Source organism: Rhinolophus sinicus, chromosome 6 (genome assembly GCF_057876585.1).
Source record: "Rhinolophus sinicus isolate RSI-liver-muscle chromosome 6, RSI-T2T, whole genome shotgun sequence".
Lineage (NCBI taxonomy): Eukaryota > Metazoa > Chordata > Mammalia > Chiroptera > Rhinolophidae > Rhinolophus > Rhinolophus sinicus.
Genome location: NC_142506.1, coordinates 2,525,610 through 2,543,422, shown reverse-complemented (window position 1 = coordinate 2,543,422; position 17,813 = coordinate 2,525,610). Strand labels below are relative to the sequence as shown.

At 52.3% G+C, this 17,813-nt stretch overlaps 1 protein-coding gene across 7 annotated transcripts in view; it reads right to left on the bottom strand.

Annotated features, from left to right (window-relative positions):
• The window catches only part of TRAPPC9 (trafficking protein particle complex subunit 9), a 320,362-nt gene that overhangs the window by 160,991 nt on the left and 141,558 nt on the right, over nucleotides 1-17,813 (bottom strand). The gene's annotated exons all lie outside the window — the stretch shown is intronic.

Below are 17,813 nucleotides of genomic sequence, written 5' to 3'. Positions count from 1 at the left end.
AGGAGCCCCATCTTCTGGTGGTCACATTCGTGTGACCCACTCCCCTCGAGGGCGAGTGGGACCCGTAACTTGCTTCTAGCTGACAGCACACAATAGAGGGGATGGGTGTGTGTGATTCCATGGACACGATGACGTTACATGAGGCCAGTGCCGTCTTGCTGGAGTCTCCCCCGGCACACACCCCCCGCCCCCAACCCTGTGCTGTCATGGCAAAGCAAGCAGACAGGCTGGGGACTCCCCCCCACCCCCCAGTGGCAGGGACCTGTAGGCAGTCTCCAGCCGACAGCCAGCTGAAACTTGAGGTTCTCAGTCCGACAACCTCGAGGATCTGAATTCTGCCAACAACGTGAGGGAGCTCGGAGACAGCTGCAGCCCCTGCTGAGCCCCAGGCGAGACTGCAGCTCTGCCAACACCTTGACCTTAGCCTTGGGTGACTGAGCTAAACCCTGCCCAGACTCCTGACCCACAGAAATCATGTGACAATAAACAGATGCTGTTGGAGGCCACGAAGTTTGTGGTACGTCGTTACGAAGCAACAGGTAACTACTACACGTAAGTATGAACAAGCAGCAACTCTAGAATTAGACCTAATTCAGTCCCCAGATCTGCTACTCGTAAGCTACGTGCCTGGGGACAAAACACACTGGGGTCCAAACCCGTTTTCCCTTTCTAGAGAGAATAATGCCTACATGCTGGGGTTTCTGTGAATTAAAATTTTCAAAAAGCGTATGGCTGGACCCGACCTAAAGAAAAACTCAATAAACTACTGCTCCCCACCTCTCCTGGGCCAAAGGACCTGCTTGGTAACAAGCAGGGCGAGGTGGACAAGACAAAGCTCCTCAGGCTCTGAGGAGGGGGCAGCCGTGCCGGTCGCTCCGAGGACAGCGCAGGAGGCTGGCAGGGACGGTCAGGGCCGCGCCGCCGAGCGGAGGACCACAGGGCCTCTAGTTTGTACACACAGTGTATCTGCAGAACGCGCATCTGGGAAGCACTACTGAGCCCTCTGAGCTCTTACTTCTGTTTTAGGAACAGGGCAGGACGCGTCCACATGCCAATCACCCTGTCCCCTCCTGGTGTCACACAAGAATCTCAGAGTTAGTGCCACCACAGGTGCATTTTTTATTTCCCCTTCAAAACCAACGCTCTCCCCGGCTTCGCCATCTGAGGGAAAGGCCCACACCCACCCCACTGCTGCCCACTCTCCCTCGTGCCACAGTACGTCTGTCTGCTCATCCTGAGAAGCTCTGCAACGCCCCTCACGTCCCCCCACTGCTCATGTCACAGGTCAGTCAGGAGGCCCCAACTTTGTCTGAACGCATGACAGCCTTCCTGCGGCCACATTCGCCTCCTCACTTTGTCCCCACACTGCAGCCCAAGTGGCTAATTTATTACAGGAAACTGCAAGCTGTACCTCCCTGCTTGAGACACTTCACTGGTGCCCACTGCCTCCCCCGACCCCGGCCCCCCTCGGCCTAGCAGGCCTGTGGGATCTGTTCCTTCACGCCGCGTCCACCTGTCCCCCCACAGCTCTCGGCCACCCTGCCCTCTGCCACCTCGGCAACCACTGCCACAGCAGGCTGGCTGCTCAGACAGAGAAAGGCGTCTTCACCACTCAGCTCTCCGGGAGACGCAGCTTCACACTTTGCAGAGCTGGAAAGGACGTCATTCGGGATGCACAGGTTTAAGCCCGACCATGTTTAAGCAGAAGGCCCTGCACTCTGAAGTGCGCTCTTGGTAAACGGCGGAGGACCTCGCTGCACCCAGCTGAGCTGCGGGCCGTGGACAGACCCTGGGCGCTGCTTTGCTCCCCCTTAAAACAGAGACGACAGTAATCCCTGCTCCGCTTCCTATAGGGCTGGGAGGGCGAGCCTGCGGGACCTGGGGGCGACTGTGACGCAGCAGATGTTAACCCACCGAGAGCACGTGCAGGACACCACCCGCCCTGAGGCAGCAAAGGCGCTGACGGAGTCTGATGGGGCCACACGGCTGGGCTGCCTCTGGGAAGGTCACTCTGGAAACCAACGATGTACAGAGGGGAATGGACCGGCGTCAGGGAGGCCGCTTAGAGGGTGGCTGCAATCCCTGGGAGACACGGCTGGAACCCACACTCCTGCATGGGGCGGGGACTGAGGATTACGGGGTGTACACAGACTTAGAGGAGACCCTGGCTCATTACGGCCACGCCAACCTGTAAACACAGGAAGTGTAACAGTCTGGGGACGAGACAGCATGTGGCAGGACGACTGACGCTCAAGGCAAACCCTGGGGCCACAGAAATATTTTGCATCTTGATTGTGGTGGTGTTTTCATGGGCGTATGCATTTGCCAAACTCCATCCTCTCTACAGCTAAAATGACAGCTTTTCATTGCAGGTAAATTATACCTCAGGAAAGTGAATTGAAAAGAGATGGTGAATAGGACTTGGAGGCAAATCAGATGAGAGGAAGGGGAGAGAAAAGGGCGCTGCTCTCAGCTCCCCAGTCGGACGTAACCCACGGAGAAGGTGCGCGAAGGAAAGACGACCAGGCTTACAGAGGACGGCAGGGAGTGGGTTCTATATTGAACACTCTAATTATGAGCTGCACTCTGGCCCCTCGACAAATGAAAACTTACAGGTCCGCTTTGGACCTGGACTCACAAGGCACCAGGTTCCAAAAGCGTCCAGTCAGAAGCCAAACGCACCCATGTTGGGGGTTCTCTCAAAGAGTATCAGCAGGAGGGAATCCAAACACCCCAGTAAGCCACCTGTAGAAAGGTAGTGTTTTAGAATGTATAAAAGCTCCAAGATACGGCCCAACTCAGTCTGCAGTTGAATACATTGTATAATGATCCTAAAATTAAATGACATCATCTGTCAAAACAGCAGCTTTCTCATTTAAATTACAGCACTGTGGGATTTTAAATGACAAAGCAACGTTGAGTTAGGACAACGTGTTTAGCCAGAGCACAAGTGGGGAGAAGAAGGGGCTCGGTCCGGCCAACTTTACCAAACCCCCTCTCCACACCCGACAACAGAGGGATGTGGGGACAGCCTGGCAATCCTGCAGTGGCTCGGGGCCTAGGCCACAGGAGGCCACGGGGCCGGCTGCCGTCACTCCAGGGACAGACGCGAGTCCTGCCTCCAAAGCCCTGTCACAGCCGGCGCTGGGGCTGCTCAGGGCCACCGGGCCGGGCAGAGCGGGCCTGGCCTTCATCAACACCCACAGACTGTGAGACTCAAACATGGTACTGAGCACAAAACCATTTAGTGTGGTCCTTTGCTCAAAACTGCTGTTTTGACAGATATGTGACAGTCATTTCTCTAAAACAAGCAGGTTTGGATCAGACGAGGATCTAGACAGAAGCTCCCTGAGAGCCCGGACCAATCGGCCTGGCTTTACCACTAGGACGAACAGGGGTGCAGCACACACGCATTTGCTGATTTATCACAAACAAACAAACAAATGAGCGAATGAAAAGAATCATGAGCATACACATACACAAAAGTGAAGACACAATTAAAATGCTTTTCCATGAGTTAGACACTGAAAGGAAAAACTAAACTCCGTGGGTGCACATGACACCATATAAAATGCGTATCACACACGCCTTTGGAGGGCAGCGGCCGTGTCTCCCGCGTGACCATATCCCCAGCAGGAGCTTAGCACGTGGTACACAGCAGGCACACCACAGACGTCGATGAGCTACGTAAACTGGAGTAACTGTTGGCCTCCCGAAAGTCGCTTTAAAGATGTGATGAGGTGATTTCACTACATTAGCCTGAAGTCACACACCTTAGTTCCATCCACCTGGATACAAAAGTGTAGGTAACGTTGCATCTTTTGAGGGTGGGGGGCATCTACTGACTCACTAAAATGATTCACAGTGAAGATCTAAATTCGCTTTTTAGCAAAAAACAATGCCGGGACAGACAATGACATATACAAAAAGTTAGAGTTTACAATTTGCTTAATTTGTTTTTATCAAACAAAGGCAAGAAATCTGCACCTTACTTTCCTGTGTCTCTTCCCACTATTAATTCAGGTCACCGCAGGATCGTTCAGTCAAGATGACGCTTCATACTGAGGCAGCCTAAGCACGGCTTCCTTTCCTTTGGAGCGGCCCCCCCGCCAATCACAGCTCCAGCACCAGCGTGCTGCGCACAGGGGATGGCTGGCTCCGCAGTGACGGTGCTGGGCCGCCTGTCACCCTGCAAAGGGCGGCTGGCACACAGGAAACAACGAACGAGGGTCTGAGTTTGCTGTGCAGGCAGAAGCCCAACGATGGGGACACAGGCCAGGGTTGTCTCAGGGCCAGAAGGGGGCTGAGGAAGCATCTGAAGGGACAGCGGGCCTCAGCCATCGCCCAGTCGCACCCCATCACAAATTCTGGAGCCTGCACATCCAGAATGGTGATGCACAGGAAGGTCTGGGGGAGGCCGCTCAATCTCTCTGACAGCAGCGAAGGGGGAGAGCGAGCACTGACGGAAACCCACGGGCGCCCACGTGCTGTAGACCCTCAAACAGTCCTGCGAGGCCAGGATGACCAGGGCTGCACATACACAGCACAGCAGGGCTGCCGGAGGAGGCAGCGTGAATCTCCCAGCGTGATTTGGCCAACTCACGGCAGCCTCAGACCCACGCAAAGCGGGCGCCCTCGGCCACCGGCCGCCGATCCACAGGGCTGCTGTCAAGTCCTCCTGGGGAGGAGTCAGCACCCCTGGGAAGGGCCGCGCAGGACTCACTCATTTCGAAGGAGGCCACTTCCCGGTGGTTTCAGCTCCCCATCGGGAGGCTCCTCTGCTGTGGAGCTGCTGCTCTGTTGGTGAGGCTGGGATTTCCAGCGAACAGAAGGCAACGTCCTTCTTTGCAAGCCTCAAGTCACCTCTAAATCTTCCTCCAATTCCCCACTTAAATCTGTTTCTTTAGCAAACATAAAAACTTGCATTCCACCTATACCTTGAACGATATGCTCCTGAAGTTACCGAGTGAGGTGCCCCAAAACAGGCGCTGTGGGGAGGCGGGCGGAGTGGGGGTGTCAGCCAAGCAAGGCAAGGTGGGTGATAGCAGGGAAGAGGGTGCCTCGTGTAAGAAGTCACAGCCCAAAGCAGATGGGGAACGCCCGGGCGGGGCAGGCCTGGCAGTGGGAGGGCACCTAGAGCAGGGAGGTCTGGGCAGGCCAAGGTGGATAGGAGGGAATCCTAGTGGGGGGCAGACTGGCCTGGGGCACACGAACCACGCGGGGTACAAAGGGTGCCGACCATACCTGGCTGTGAACCAGCAGGGGACGCAGCCTGAGCAGGGTGGGGGAGGGGCAGGGCCTTGCCTGGCACAGGGAGAGAGTCGAGTGGGATGAGGCGGCATGTGCACAGGTCAGTAGTGGGGGCGCCCGGGGGGGGCTGCTCACACGGGGGACTGAGCTTTCCGGAAATGTGTTAAGGACAACAAGAGCCAGGCTTGTCCCTAGGAGAGGACGGAGTCAGAAAAGCGGAGAGGGAAGGTGAGGACCAAGTCAGTGATACTGGCTTGGAACTGGAGGCACCACTGAGAAAACTCTTATATGGGGACATAATTCCAGGGGCAAATGTGTGTGCACGTAAGCACAGGGGCACATGTACATAACTGGCCCCTTGGCAGGGCCTGACGAGTGACGCCCCACCCGCTATGGGCACACTTGGCTCCCAGACCTTGGCTTTGAAGGAACCAGGGCTCCTGGAGAAACAGCTGATGGCAGAGCGGGAGCAAAAAAGCACAGTATCTGCCTGGAACACGTCACGCCAGAAAGCGAGGAAGCACTCAGAAAATGACACACACGTGTCAAAAAGACAAAGGCAGCTGGAGGGGGCATCCACTGGTCCAGACTGACACCACCTAAGCATCAAAATGAATGACAGTGGTAACGGGAGTGACCCACGCGGCAGAAGGAGACCATGGGTTCACACTGTAGGAACAAATGAGGGAAGCGATTGAAAGTTAGATAAGTAGCAGGATCCTTACACAGGTTCACTCTGCCGTCCTGCAAAGTTCCTATTATTAGGTGGGTGCAAAAGTAATTGCGGTTTAAAAGGTTAAAAATAATTGCAAAAATCTCAACTACTTTTGCACCCACCTAATAATTTCAGAGCAGCGGCCGAGTGGAGAGGCCTGCAGACCCACCCTGGCCGAGGGGTCATCAGAATAGGGACAAAGAGAAACCGTGAGCCACCGACGGGTGCAGTGAGAACACGTGAGAACACGGCCTCATTTCTGTGACATTCCTGCCCAAGACATGTAACCTGAATCTAACCACGAGGAAACATCAAACCCAAAGTGAGGGACACCCCACAAAAACCACTGTATTAGGATCTTTAAAAATACCACAGTCGTGACTGAAAGAAAGACTAAGGTACAGACCAGGTTGCAGGAGTGACGGAGACTGAGGGACAGGAGCCTGAAGAAACAATGGGCACGAGCGAGACTTGTCACACTGACCAGGGCCGGGACAGCGGGCAGATGTGAGTGGGGGCTGAGGACCGGGTGGTAGTTTCCCTATTTCAGCGATTATATTGTGGTTACGTAGAGAATGCCTTTGTTTGCAGGAAATGCACAGTGAAGTATTTGGGGGGGTGGGTATCAGGCTGCCAACTTACTCTCAATTGAGGAAAACAGAATTCTTTGCACTGTACTTGAAACTTATGTGCGTGATTACTTCAAACACTTAAAACATTACACCAAAATTTGTCCAGCATAGTCAATGCTCATAAAATACTTATAAAATAGGACCGGAAATTAATCTACAATTTCATCACCAAGGTAACAGCCATTAATTCCACATGCAGCCTTCTAGTCTTTTCTATGTGTGGATTTTTTAATAAACTGAAATTATACTGTAAATATATTTTACAATGTACTCTTTAAATTTTCTCAATGGCTGCATATTATTCCATTGGAAGTGTTCAATAATTCAATTAACCAGCCCTTTATTATTTCACACTGATTGTTTCCAATTTTTTCTTCATCATAAATAACACTGCAATAACCTTCTTTGCAAGCAAATCCTTTTGCACATCGAATATTTGTCCCTTAGGGTATCTTGGAAGTGGAATCCCTGGGTAAATAGGATACATGCCTCTTAAAGGTTCTCAAGACTGAGAGGACGGCCAAACTGCCCCACGGAAGCGGCAGCCTAAACTCTACCACACGAGCTGTACTGAGAGATTCTACTCCAAACTGCTTGGGATTTTCACAGAATCGCCATCTGTCCAGCACCGAGCTGCTCAGAAGACTCTCGCAGAGAGAGGCAGAGCTCGTCTGGTCCCGAGGAAGGGAAGAGCTTAGCAGGAGCTTCTCACTAGATGCCGAGAAAGCCGAGCTGGATGAGGGCGAGACTGCTCCAGGCCCCGGCTCGAGGGCTCTGTGGTGCAAACCGCATGCCCTTTCTCTGGCCACTGTGTGTCTGGGAAATGGAACACCAGTGTTTTCTTCGCCAAGAAATCACACCCAATGCCCGTTCCTTCACAGAGTCTTGAACAAAACCATGAGGCCACTGAGCCACCCAGGTGTCCTCTCTGTCTGGGCGTTCTGGGGGCAGGACAACTGCTCACCCACACACACGGTCAGTAACATCTCCCTGACGTCAGGTTTCAGCAAGGAGGCCGCCCAAGCCCTTCATAACCTGGTCCAAATAAACTCTTCGGACTTGTCCTCCGACGGGGACGGTGTCACCTTGAGCCACACTGGACGACGCAGCCAGGCAGTGACAGAGGCGGCCTCGTTACGAGCGCCCCCCTCAGGCCTCTTCCACCCACCGAGCTCCAGCCTTCCCCTCGAGGCCAAGCGGCCCCCATGCGCCAGGCCTCTGGGCCACACACAGCACTGTGTCGGGGCAGCCATTTCCGGTCACTTCCCTGCTGTCTGGGACCTGCAGGCGGCCGGTGAGTGATGGGACTTTCTCATCTGAGGAGCAGGGAGGAAGGGCGAAAGGCCAAGGGAGCTGGTCACATAAATCAGGTTCCACCAGAAAAAGCAAAGCTGCCCCCCCAGGTGAGCAGCAGGAGCCCACAGGGGTGGGGGGGGGGGGCAGGAGGGACATGCGCTCAGAGCCTGTCCCTTCACCATGGCTCCCTGCTGAGGACAAAGCCATTTACTGCTGCCTACCTGTGGGCAAGGGTCCATGAGACGCCTTGGGACCGAAATGAGTCCACTTGTAATCTTGTCCCCTAGGAACTTAAAGCCTCGGGCCAGCAAGGAGGAGAGGACCCTGGGGAGGGGGGAGCACATGTGAGTTGGGTCTAGAAGAAGGGGGGGGTGGGAGCAGGGTCTGAACTCGGACACGTCTACACTTGGACCGGGATGTGGTGGTCAGACCTGAGCCTGGTCGGGGTGCAGCTTCTCCAGCGCTGGCCCACCCCAGACCCACTGATTCATCGAATGACATGCCCCTCAGACAATCCACAGGCTCTTAACATCGGAGAGGAACCTGCAGTGTTTCACTGACCACCCGTGAGGGAGGTGGCAGCGTCTCCACTTCAGGTCTGAAAACCGAGGCTCAGTGAATTTACGCATCTTGTCCAAGACGGTAACCAGCTGGCGTTCACACCCAGCTATGTGTGCTTCTGAGATCTGCGCTCATAAGTAAACCATGGGCATCTGCGATCTCCACGGAGCACCGGCAGCGCTGTGTCCCCTGGACACCGCGTCTCTGCGCCCTGGGTTTTGTCAGCAGCTTGGGAGCGGCCCAGAGGCCTTTCTAAACGGCGGCCGTGCCAGCTGTCACCTGTGTGACATTCCATGTGCATCACCAGGCCCCTCTATGTGCTGCTGGGAACTAACGGTAACTTTCAGTCAGGTCTGACTGATCCCAAAGGGTGAGACGGGCTCCTGTCTCCCCGTCGACGGGCCCTGCGTGGGAACAGAGGCTCCCAAGTGCATTCTGCAGAAATGCAGCATGACAGCAATGTAGCTACTGTGCTCCGCCTTAATGAGAAAGCGACACGTGGTTATAAAACAAAATGCAAAGGAAAAGTTGGGCACACGGCCGCAGAGTCAGCCCTGCCCCGAGGCCAGGTGAGCGTGATGGCTGCAGCCCGGGCACTGAGCCAGCTGTGCTGTCTGAGGTCAGCGCACGTGGCAATAGACAGCCTGGCTGGGCGAGCACAGACCAGCTGTGTTCACGCTGTGTCACAGGCTCAGTGGCATCGGCTCACAGACTGGGAGAAGCCACGCAGGGTATCTGTGAACTCTCGAGTTAGGCACAGACGTACAGGGCGCCCCCATTCTAGAAGGGGCAGCCAAGTGAAGTGTCTCAGAAGCACAGGACAGCTCAGCCAAAGCATCCCTGAACACATGAGTCCACCAGTCACGGCGGGGGCGGGGGGGGGTCAGGGGGGAAATCAAGGCACAGTGGGTGCCCGTGACCGGTCCCCCTGCCCTGGCACATTCGCTCGCATGCGCGCTGCATGGCCCACTCAGAGTCTGTGACATTCCCGAGAGCCCTCCCTGCGAGGGTGGCTACTCTCCCCTCCTGTACCCGTTTCCCCTTTACTAACACTGCTTACAAGAATTCCCTCCTGACACAGCTACAGAGCTTGTGATCCGGCAATCCCACTCCGAGGTTCACATCCAACAGAAACGTGACCACGTGCGCCAGAAAGACATAAGCAGGAACATCCCTCCGGGCTTCTAGCAAAGCCCCAAACAGGACTAAGCCAGAGTTTGGCCACCAGCACAGTGAAGGAACAGCGGTCATGCCGCAGAATCCACCCCGACAGACAGAGGAAAACACGCAGCAGGGCCCACGAATGTCACCAGAGCGATGCTGAGGAAAAGCCAGACGCGAGCAAGTACACTGCGTACAAAAAGCAGCCAGAACAACCTCGGGCGTCAGACTGTGGGGAGTGTGATCTGGGGGGACAAGCAGTGGGCTCCGGGGGGCTGCTCATGTCCCATTTCTGGTCTGAGCAGGGCTCACATGACAGAACTCAGAATTTCCCAGGTACACAAGGGTAGTCACTATTTCATTAAGCTGTTTTAGGATTTGTGCATTTTTCTGACTTTAAGTTTTAATTCAATAAAAACAACTTCCTTTGAAAGCAGCCTCCATTTACTGAGCACAGTGGGCCAGTGCTGGGGGGGGGCAGAGCGCGTGGGTGTGTGGTCTCGCTGAGCCTCCCACCAGCCCTGCTGGGCAGGCGCCATCTTCATCTACCTGGTGGGCACCAGCAGCCCGGAGCCACTGGGACGTGTGGCCTACACCACGCAGTGACCAGGATTTAAATCGAGGACGTCTCACAATAAAGCCTGTATGACCTTTTCACTATACGACGGACAGCAGAAACCACCTGCTTACGCAGGGGCTTCACTAACTAGCCCACGAGCTCCTTGAAAGCACAGCATGACCCGCCTTTCGTCCTGGTCTGCATCCCCAGGACCAAGCACAGGCTGGAGGGAGGGAGGAGGAAGTGACAGGCCCACATACCAGCCGCTGAGACTGACGGGCACGGGGTCGGGGCAGGCCGTGTGCTGGGAGCTCGGCCTGGGGCACACCCACTCATCCTCACCGTGACTCTGATGCCAGCTGTTACCACCTCAGCTTCACGGACAATGAAATCAAGATGTGTGTCCTTGGACTGCAGTCTGCAGGCTCCTCCAGCCTCGGGGACCCTGAGGACACAGCGGTCCAGGACATCTGCCACACCTGCCTTGGCCACGGGCTCCGGCTTGCTCCAGTTTCCCGTGACAGTGACTTCCAACTAATTTCAAAACTGGTCCCACCTTCTCCCCTTTGAAGTTTTAAATGCCCAGAGAAGCGCCATCAGCCATGAGGGAGCCTGTTGTCGGACACACAAGGAGCAAAGCCTTCTTTACACGCCGGCAGCCCCCTCTCCCCGGTGGTTCACCACTTTAACACCACAGGACCAGGGAGCCCCCAAACCACCCTAAGGCAGGCACACACGGCCTTGTTCCAAATCCACTTGAAATGGGTGATCGAGCTGATGCAGAAGAGTCCAGAATTTCAGCTGTGCATGAGAGTGTCGTCTCTCTACCAACGACAGGGAATTTAACGACGGCATCTTTATTCAAAAACACACATAGAAGGTGCTCGATTGTTCCTGAAACGTCCTCCTTGTTCTGTTTGCTTGCCAATTTGGTTACTTCTTCCTGGGCCACTGACAACAAACAACTTAGACAATCCTTTAAAAGAGAGAACGGAAATGCATCTCATGGCACATCTTTTTGTTGTTGTTGTTGTTGTTTAAAATAAAACATCTTTGAGAAAACAATGTTGCAATTTTCTACTTTCTACCAGATTCTCCAGAGGTTTACAATCCATAGTTAGCTTCTAATCTGTAGCAGTGGTCGATGATAAAAAGACATATGGGACATTCTTTTGTCTTGTGGTTAAAAAAAAAAAAATTACTGCCAAGTCTGACCCATGTAATTTATTTACAGATGAACATAAATGTATGGCTCTCACTGCACTAGGTTTCACACTTGGTGCCCAAGGAAAGCCCAGAATTTCCTGTTTCTTGGGAATTCATGCAGTTCTGGGATGTTTTTAGGTGTAGATGAAAATTCCTGCATTATTACATTTCTAAGTTTCCGTTTCCTCTTTCGTAAAGTAAGGACAGTATCTGCCATGGTTATTTCTCAAACACAGATGGAAAGAGAAAAGGAATGTGAGAGAGCCTTGTAAACCAGAGTCTGTTCGCAGGTGAGGGAGCCTTTCCACTGGAGTCCCCCTGACAGGTCTGTCTCCCTCCTGGTCCCACGTGCCCTCCCAGGGCCGTGCGCCCGTCTCTGACCCACCCCGTCCAGTGAGCTGTCAGTCCCAAGACTCGGCGCTCTGCCTCTCACGTCTTCTTCCCAAATGTGTGTGTGACACTGGCCTGGAAGCTGTCTCTACATTCCACTCCCATACACACAATTCAACGATAAAAAGGTTACACTATGCAAATCAATGTGAGACGCAGTGAGTGAGCGACACCTTTAGTAGAAGTACAGAGAGATGCATGGGAATGACAAACATCCCACTGGGGGCTGTGGCTTCCCCTGGGGGTGGGAAGGCTCTCACTGAGTCCTGCACAGGATTTCAAAGGCATCCCAGGAACCCAGCCCTCAAGCTGGACCGTAGATACACAACGGATCATTATATTATCCTCTGTACCGTTCTGCTGTCTCTCAAATAATCCCTGATAAATGTTCAAAATGCACTCCACCAAAAAGCCATTAATCATAGTTTTGTTTTCATTTGATCACCACTCAACACTCACTGGTTCCTATTGTAAGACAAGCTCCATTATAGGAACGGGGAATACACTAAGAACTGAGAGCAGGTGCTGCCCTTGAGGAGACTATAGTCTGGTGATGGAGGTGGGAGAAAAGGAAAGGGAGGGGAGACTGGGGGGAGGAGACCAGGAAAGGAAGAGGGAGAGGGAGGCGTGGGGAGAGGCAAGGGAGCTGATCAAGACCCGCCCTGAGGCGGCACCACAAGGGGGCGCTCACGTGCAGGACAGGTGAGCAGGGGCTCGCGCTGGGCAGGTGAGGGGGTGGAAAGCTGAGGACCACCTGGAATTAAGCCTATACTCTTGGCTGGATCACTCACTGACCCGCCCTTGAGCTGCTCTCTCCTTCCTCTCATTTTACACAAGGAAATCAAAGCCAAAGAGCTGGACTTGGACTTCAGACATCGCAGCTCCCAGCAGTGACACTGTCACTACACCCTCAGACTCATTCCACGCTTATAAAACATAGTTGTTCAGATACTCTTCACTCCAGAGATGTGTGTCTTCCAGTTAAGTGACAAGTTCTAAACAGCAAGCATCATCTCTATTTTCCCACTAGTGTGTGTGTGTGTGTGTGAGTTAGTGCCCGAACACGTCACATCTCGCTTCCCCCAGTGAGCCTGGCATCATATCTGGCATTTAAAAAGAGCACAAAAATGTCTCTTGTACACTTCTCAATCAATGAATGAAAGATAATTCATTTAACAAACGATGCTCTTACATACATTACGTTAAGAACTCGATGCACCCAGCAATCCCACCATCTTTCCGCCTCCAATATCCTGCCACATTACCTGCATAACTATCTTCATACAACAAGAGTCAGACCACGTCAACGCGTCTCCTCTTAAACCTCAGTGTCTTCCCCAGCATGGCGTTCTCCGCCTTCCTTGGTCAAGCCCCTTTCCAGCTCCCACGCCCACGAGATCCCTTCCAGAGATTCAGTTATATTCCAGTCCCTGCCCCGACAGGCCATGCCTTGTCAGGTGCCCCCTCAGCCAGTGATTTTTTTTACTTTCTCCACCTCTGCTCCTCATAATTCACCCTTATGATCAGGCCAAAGGGCAGCTTTTCTATGTTGCAATAGGACATTCTGCTACCTTTCTGTAACACTGACTTTGTTCATGCTACAATTAGTCACTTGTTTAATTCTTCTCCCAACTATAAGCTCCTTGTGGGTAGGGGAACCAACTGCAGTCTAACACAGCAGGCCCCACAGTGGGGGTTCATTAAAAGCGGGGGGAGAAAGTCCACTCACTGGACTACGTCTCTGTTCTATTTATTTTGAACCCACTGACTCAGGAGTCCTTCTGCATAAATCACGCACGAACCTGTGCCCTACAGAATGCCAGGTGCAGGGCTGCTGGAGAGATGCTCCAGTTAACAAATGAATATTAATAGAGACACTTGGATTTTTTTAAGCCAACAAGTTGCAAAGTTAGAAAACTGGAGGTAGGGAGGCAGGAGCAATGTATCTTAAGGGGCCGAATCTTCTTCCCCTGCACGGGTGAGTCTATATTCAAATTAAAACGTGGTTTTAGCACTGCAGTGCTTGGCAGTGGCTGTAAAGCTAACTTTATTCTATTTTTTTAAGGGCAAGGGAGGAACCTCTACTAATATTAATTACTCGTGCTGCCCATTCATTTATTGAGTTTATTATTCACTGTTTAAGCACAAAATGCACTCGATTTTTGTCTCCATTTCAGAGCGTATGTAGGCATTCAAATGCCTCTGAGGGCCCTGGGAGAACAAAGCACACGACTGATAGACTCTTCCAAGGCTGAAGGGTTAATGGTAACCATGGTGACGCCTCCAAGAATAGTATCATCGGCAGCCACACTCACGCTGGGGCAGCCGACAGAGTGGTTATAAATATACCTATTAGCAGCCTGAGCTGAATCTTTAAACAGCACTGCTGGGAGAGAGCATGCCTAAAAATAGCCACACACGGCTGCATTTGAAGACATGTCCTCAGAAAGTCCGCGTCGCAGGCACACATCCACACACACACACAGAAGATTTTTCATTTTCTTTTTCCCAAGTGCCAAGAAGTGAATGCTGGAGGCACACAATAGACTGTGTGACATGTTAGGACCTTCTTCTTGCACTATGATATTCCAAAGAGAATCCCCCCAGAGGGGCAGCCGTGTGCAGGTGCAGCGTGGACAGCTGGTTCTCGTGACCACCCGAGGGCCCCCTGCAGCACGGCCGCCGCCCGCGGGCTCCGCATGTCCACTCACCAGGAAGGCTGTTCCTGCAATGACCTCACGTGGAGCAGGCCCCGCTGGGGTGGACAGCAGCGCCCAGCGGGGGGGCTCCCATCCCCACCCCCGCTTCCTGGCCTGGGTCAGAGGCCACTTCTTCCATGCAGCCTCCTCCCCCCACGCGTCCACGCTGCACAGGGACCTTATGCACGTTCCTCCAAGCACACAGATTACTTTCCACACGGCACAGTGATGTAGGCAGAGAGTTACGGGCTTGGATCCCAGCTCAGCCCCATTACTAGTCTACTTGCATCAATAAATCATCCTCTGAAACCTTCACTCCTTCGTTTATCAACAGGGGTGATGAAATGCCTACACCAGACGGCTGTTGTAAGGAGCAAACGGGAAAGAAGGAAGAGGCCTGGCACGCCGCACCCATGCGTGCGTTTCCTTCCTCACTCTGACCTACTCACATAGGTTATCACCGTCTGGAGCGCTGGACCACACCCCCGAAGCTGTGTATCCTTCGGTCCAGGGCCAGGAGAAGAGCAGGTGACCAGAGAGTGGATCCACCCAAGCCTAGGACATGGTTATGGGATGGAACCACCACCCTGGCCGCCTCCCAGGCCCAGGAGAGGGCCTCGTCCTCGGTTCCCATCTGTCACAATCCCCCCCATCATCCCGTCAGCCAGAAAGAAGAGATGAAACACGATTCCATGTACAGCCCTAAAGGACGTGTACAACGGAATGTGCATGGCAGCGACAAACGCTGTTTACAAAGAGGGGGGCGCCAACATACGCAGCCCCCAAGGACAACGCGGGCCCCAGGCCGGGGCTTTGGACCTGCGAGGCCCAAGTGTGAGCACCCCAGGGACTGGCCTCAGGTCTCCCGTCCAGCATATCTTCACTCCCCTCACCTTGAAGCCTGTTTCCTATTTTAAATGATCAACCTCACAGAGGTGTTGTGCAGAATATATAAGAGAAAGAACAGAAAGTGCTGGATATGAGGTGTGATCAAACAATACGATGGATGTTTGATTAAAAAAATGTTTTACAGTAAAAGACACGTTGCCATTAATCCCCCTTCAAAATACTCCCCCCCGCTTCAGACACACTTGTCCCATTGTTCTTGCCACTTTCTGAAGCAGTTCTGGAAGTCCTCTTTCGTGTCCTTTTCATGTCTTTTCGTGTCTTGAAAGTCCTCTTGAGCTGTCGTGGCTGCCTCGATGCCCTCGACTTAAAACGCTTACTTTTCATGGTCATTTGGACTTTGGGGAAGAGCCAGAGGTCGCATGGACCAGATCCGGTGAATAAGGTGGAGGAGGACACTTCATAATGTTTTTTTATTTTTGACAGAAATTACTGTACCAGAAGCGATGTGTGACTCAAAGCCTTTCCGTTGTGATCACAAAATACGGTGAATGCTGCTGCCGAGTGCCATCCAATGGAAAGGCAGGGATTTTCAATAGGGGAAGCGGCACATGGAACCTTAGTAACCGTGTGTGACAAGTTTCAACTTGTTTGGTGCAGTCAGTCAGGTGTGAGCTACAGTTGAGAGAAGGTGTGTTTTAATGTGTGCCGTAAATCATCCTACATCATGACCATGCTCCGTGTCACACATCACTTCTGGTATATGGCAATTTCTGTTAAATAAAAACATTACAGGGCTGGCCCGGTAGCTCAGGTGGTTGGAGCTCCATGCTCCTAACTCCGAAGGCTGCCGGTTCAATTCCCACATGGGCCAGTGGGCTCTCAACCACAAGGTTGCCAGTTGGATTCCTCAAGTCCCACAAGGGATGGTGGGCAGTGCCCCCTGCAACTAAGATTGAACACGGCACATTGAGCTGAGCTGCCGCTGAGCTCCCTAATGGCTCAGTTGGTTGGAGCGCAGGCTCTCAACCACAGGCTGCCAGTTCAATTCCTCGACTCCCGCAAGGAATGGTGGGCTGTGCCCCTGCAACTAGCAATGGCAACTGGACCTGGAGCTGAGCTGCGCCCTCCACAACTAAGACTGAAAGGACAACAACTTGACTTGGAAAAAAGTCCTGTAAGTACACACTGTTCCCCAATAAAGTCCTGTTCCCCTTAAAAAAAAAAAAATACAAACAGGAAAAAATAAAAATAAAAACATTACGGTATGTCCTCATCCACCTTATTCACCGGATCTGGCACTGTGTGCGACTTCTGGCTCTTGCCAAAAGTCAAAATGACCATGAAAGGTAAATGCTTTGAATCGATTCAGGACATCGAGGCAGCCACAACAGCGCAACTAAAGACACTAAGGAAAGAGGACGTCCAGAACAACTTCAGAAAGTGGCAAGAACGATGGGATAAGTGTGTTTGAAGCAAGGGGGAGTATTTTGAGGGCGACTAATGGCAATGTGCCGTTTACTGTAAAACATTTTTTAAATTTAAATATTCACTTATTGTTTGATCACACCTCGTATGCTCCCCCACACTCTGCCGGACACATCTAGCCTGCCCGGTGGCCTGGATGACAATAGAACCTAGGCTGTAACCACTCAGTGAGGTCACACGCGGCCAGCACTAAGCGCGGGGTGGACTGACCTCATACATAAATACTGGTCAGTGTTCTCATCACCTTCCCTGAGGACTGTGAGCTGTGAGCGCATGGAACCCTCCCTCCCTCCCACGTCCTACAAAGGCAGCTGGAATTGTCCCAATTTTGAGATAGAGAAACTGAGGTTGAAGCTGACTATGGGCTCGAGGCCAGAGAGCTAGCCAGTCGTGGGACACAGGTAGAAATCAAGTCCATTTTGTCTTGTTTTTGACCCCTGGCCACCTCCTATACTGCAGGCATCTGTGCTACTATTCTAGTCCGGTTCATTCCATAACTTTTACTGAATTCACAACCACACACGTGCTTCGCGGGCACTAACAATTACAACTGTTTTGCGAAAGACTAATTATTGGACTGAAGAAGAAACTAATATTCGGAGAGATTAAGAAATGAGCCAGGGTCACACAGTCAGAACCAGAATTTGAGTCCAAATATTTTTTTTTTCATCTCTGGTTGAGGTTTAAGGTATGCAAAACGTAAACAATATTGGACACATAACCATCACCCATGTTCCCAGACCCACGAGGCTTTAATGAATCTTAACACTTTGCCATATTTACTTATAGGTGAGTGCCCGGACTGTATAAGTTATAACGACTATCCCGAACTTGGAGTATGACATTTGCATATTTTATGCACTTATTAGATGTATGTAAATACAACATTGCTTTGCATGTTTTTAAACATGATGGAAATGTAATCATACTAATCGCTTTATTCTGAAACGTACTGTTTTCACTCAACATATGATCACTTTGAGATGTAACCACACTGATAGATGCAGATT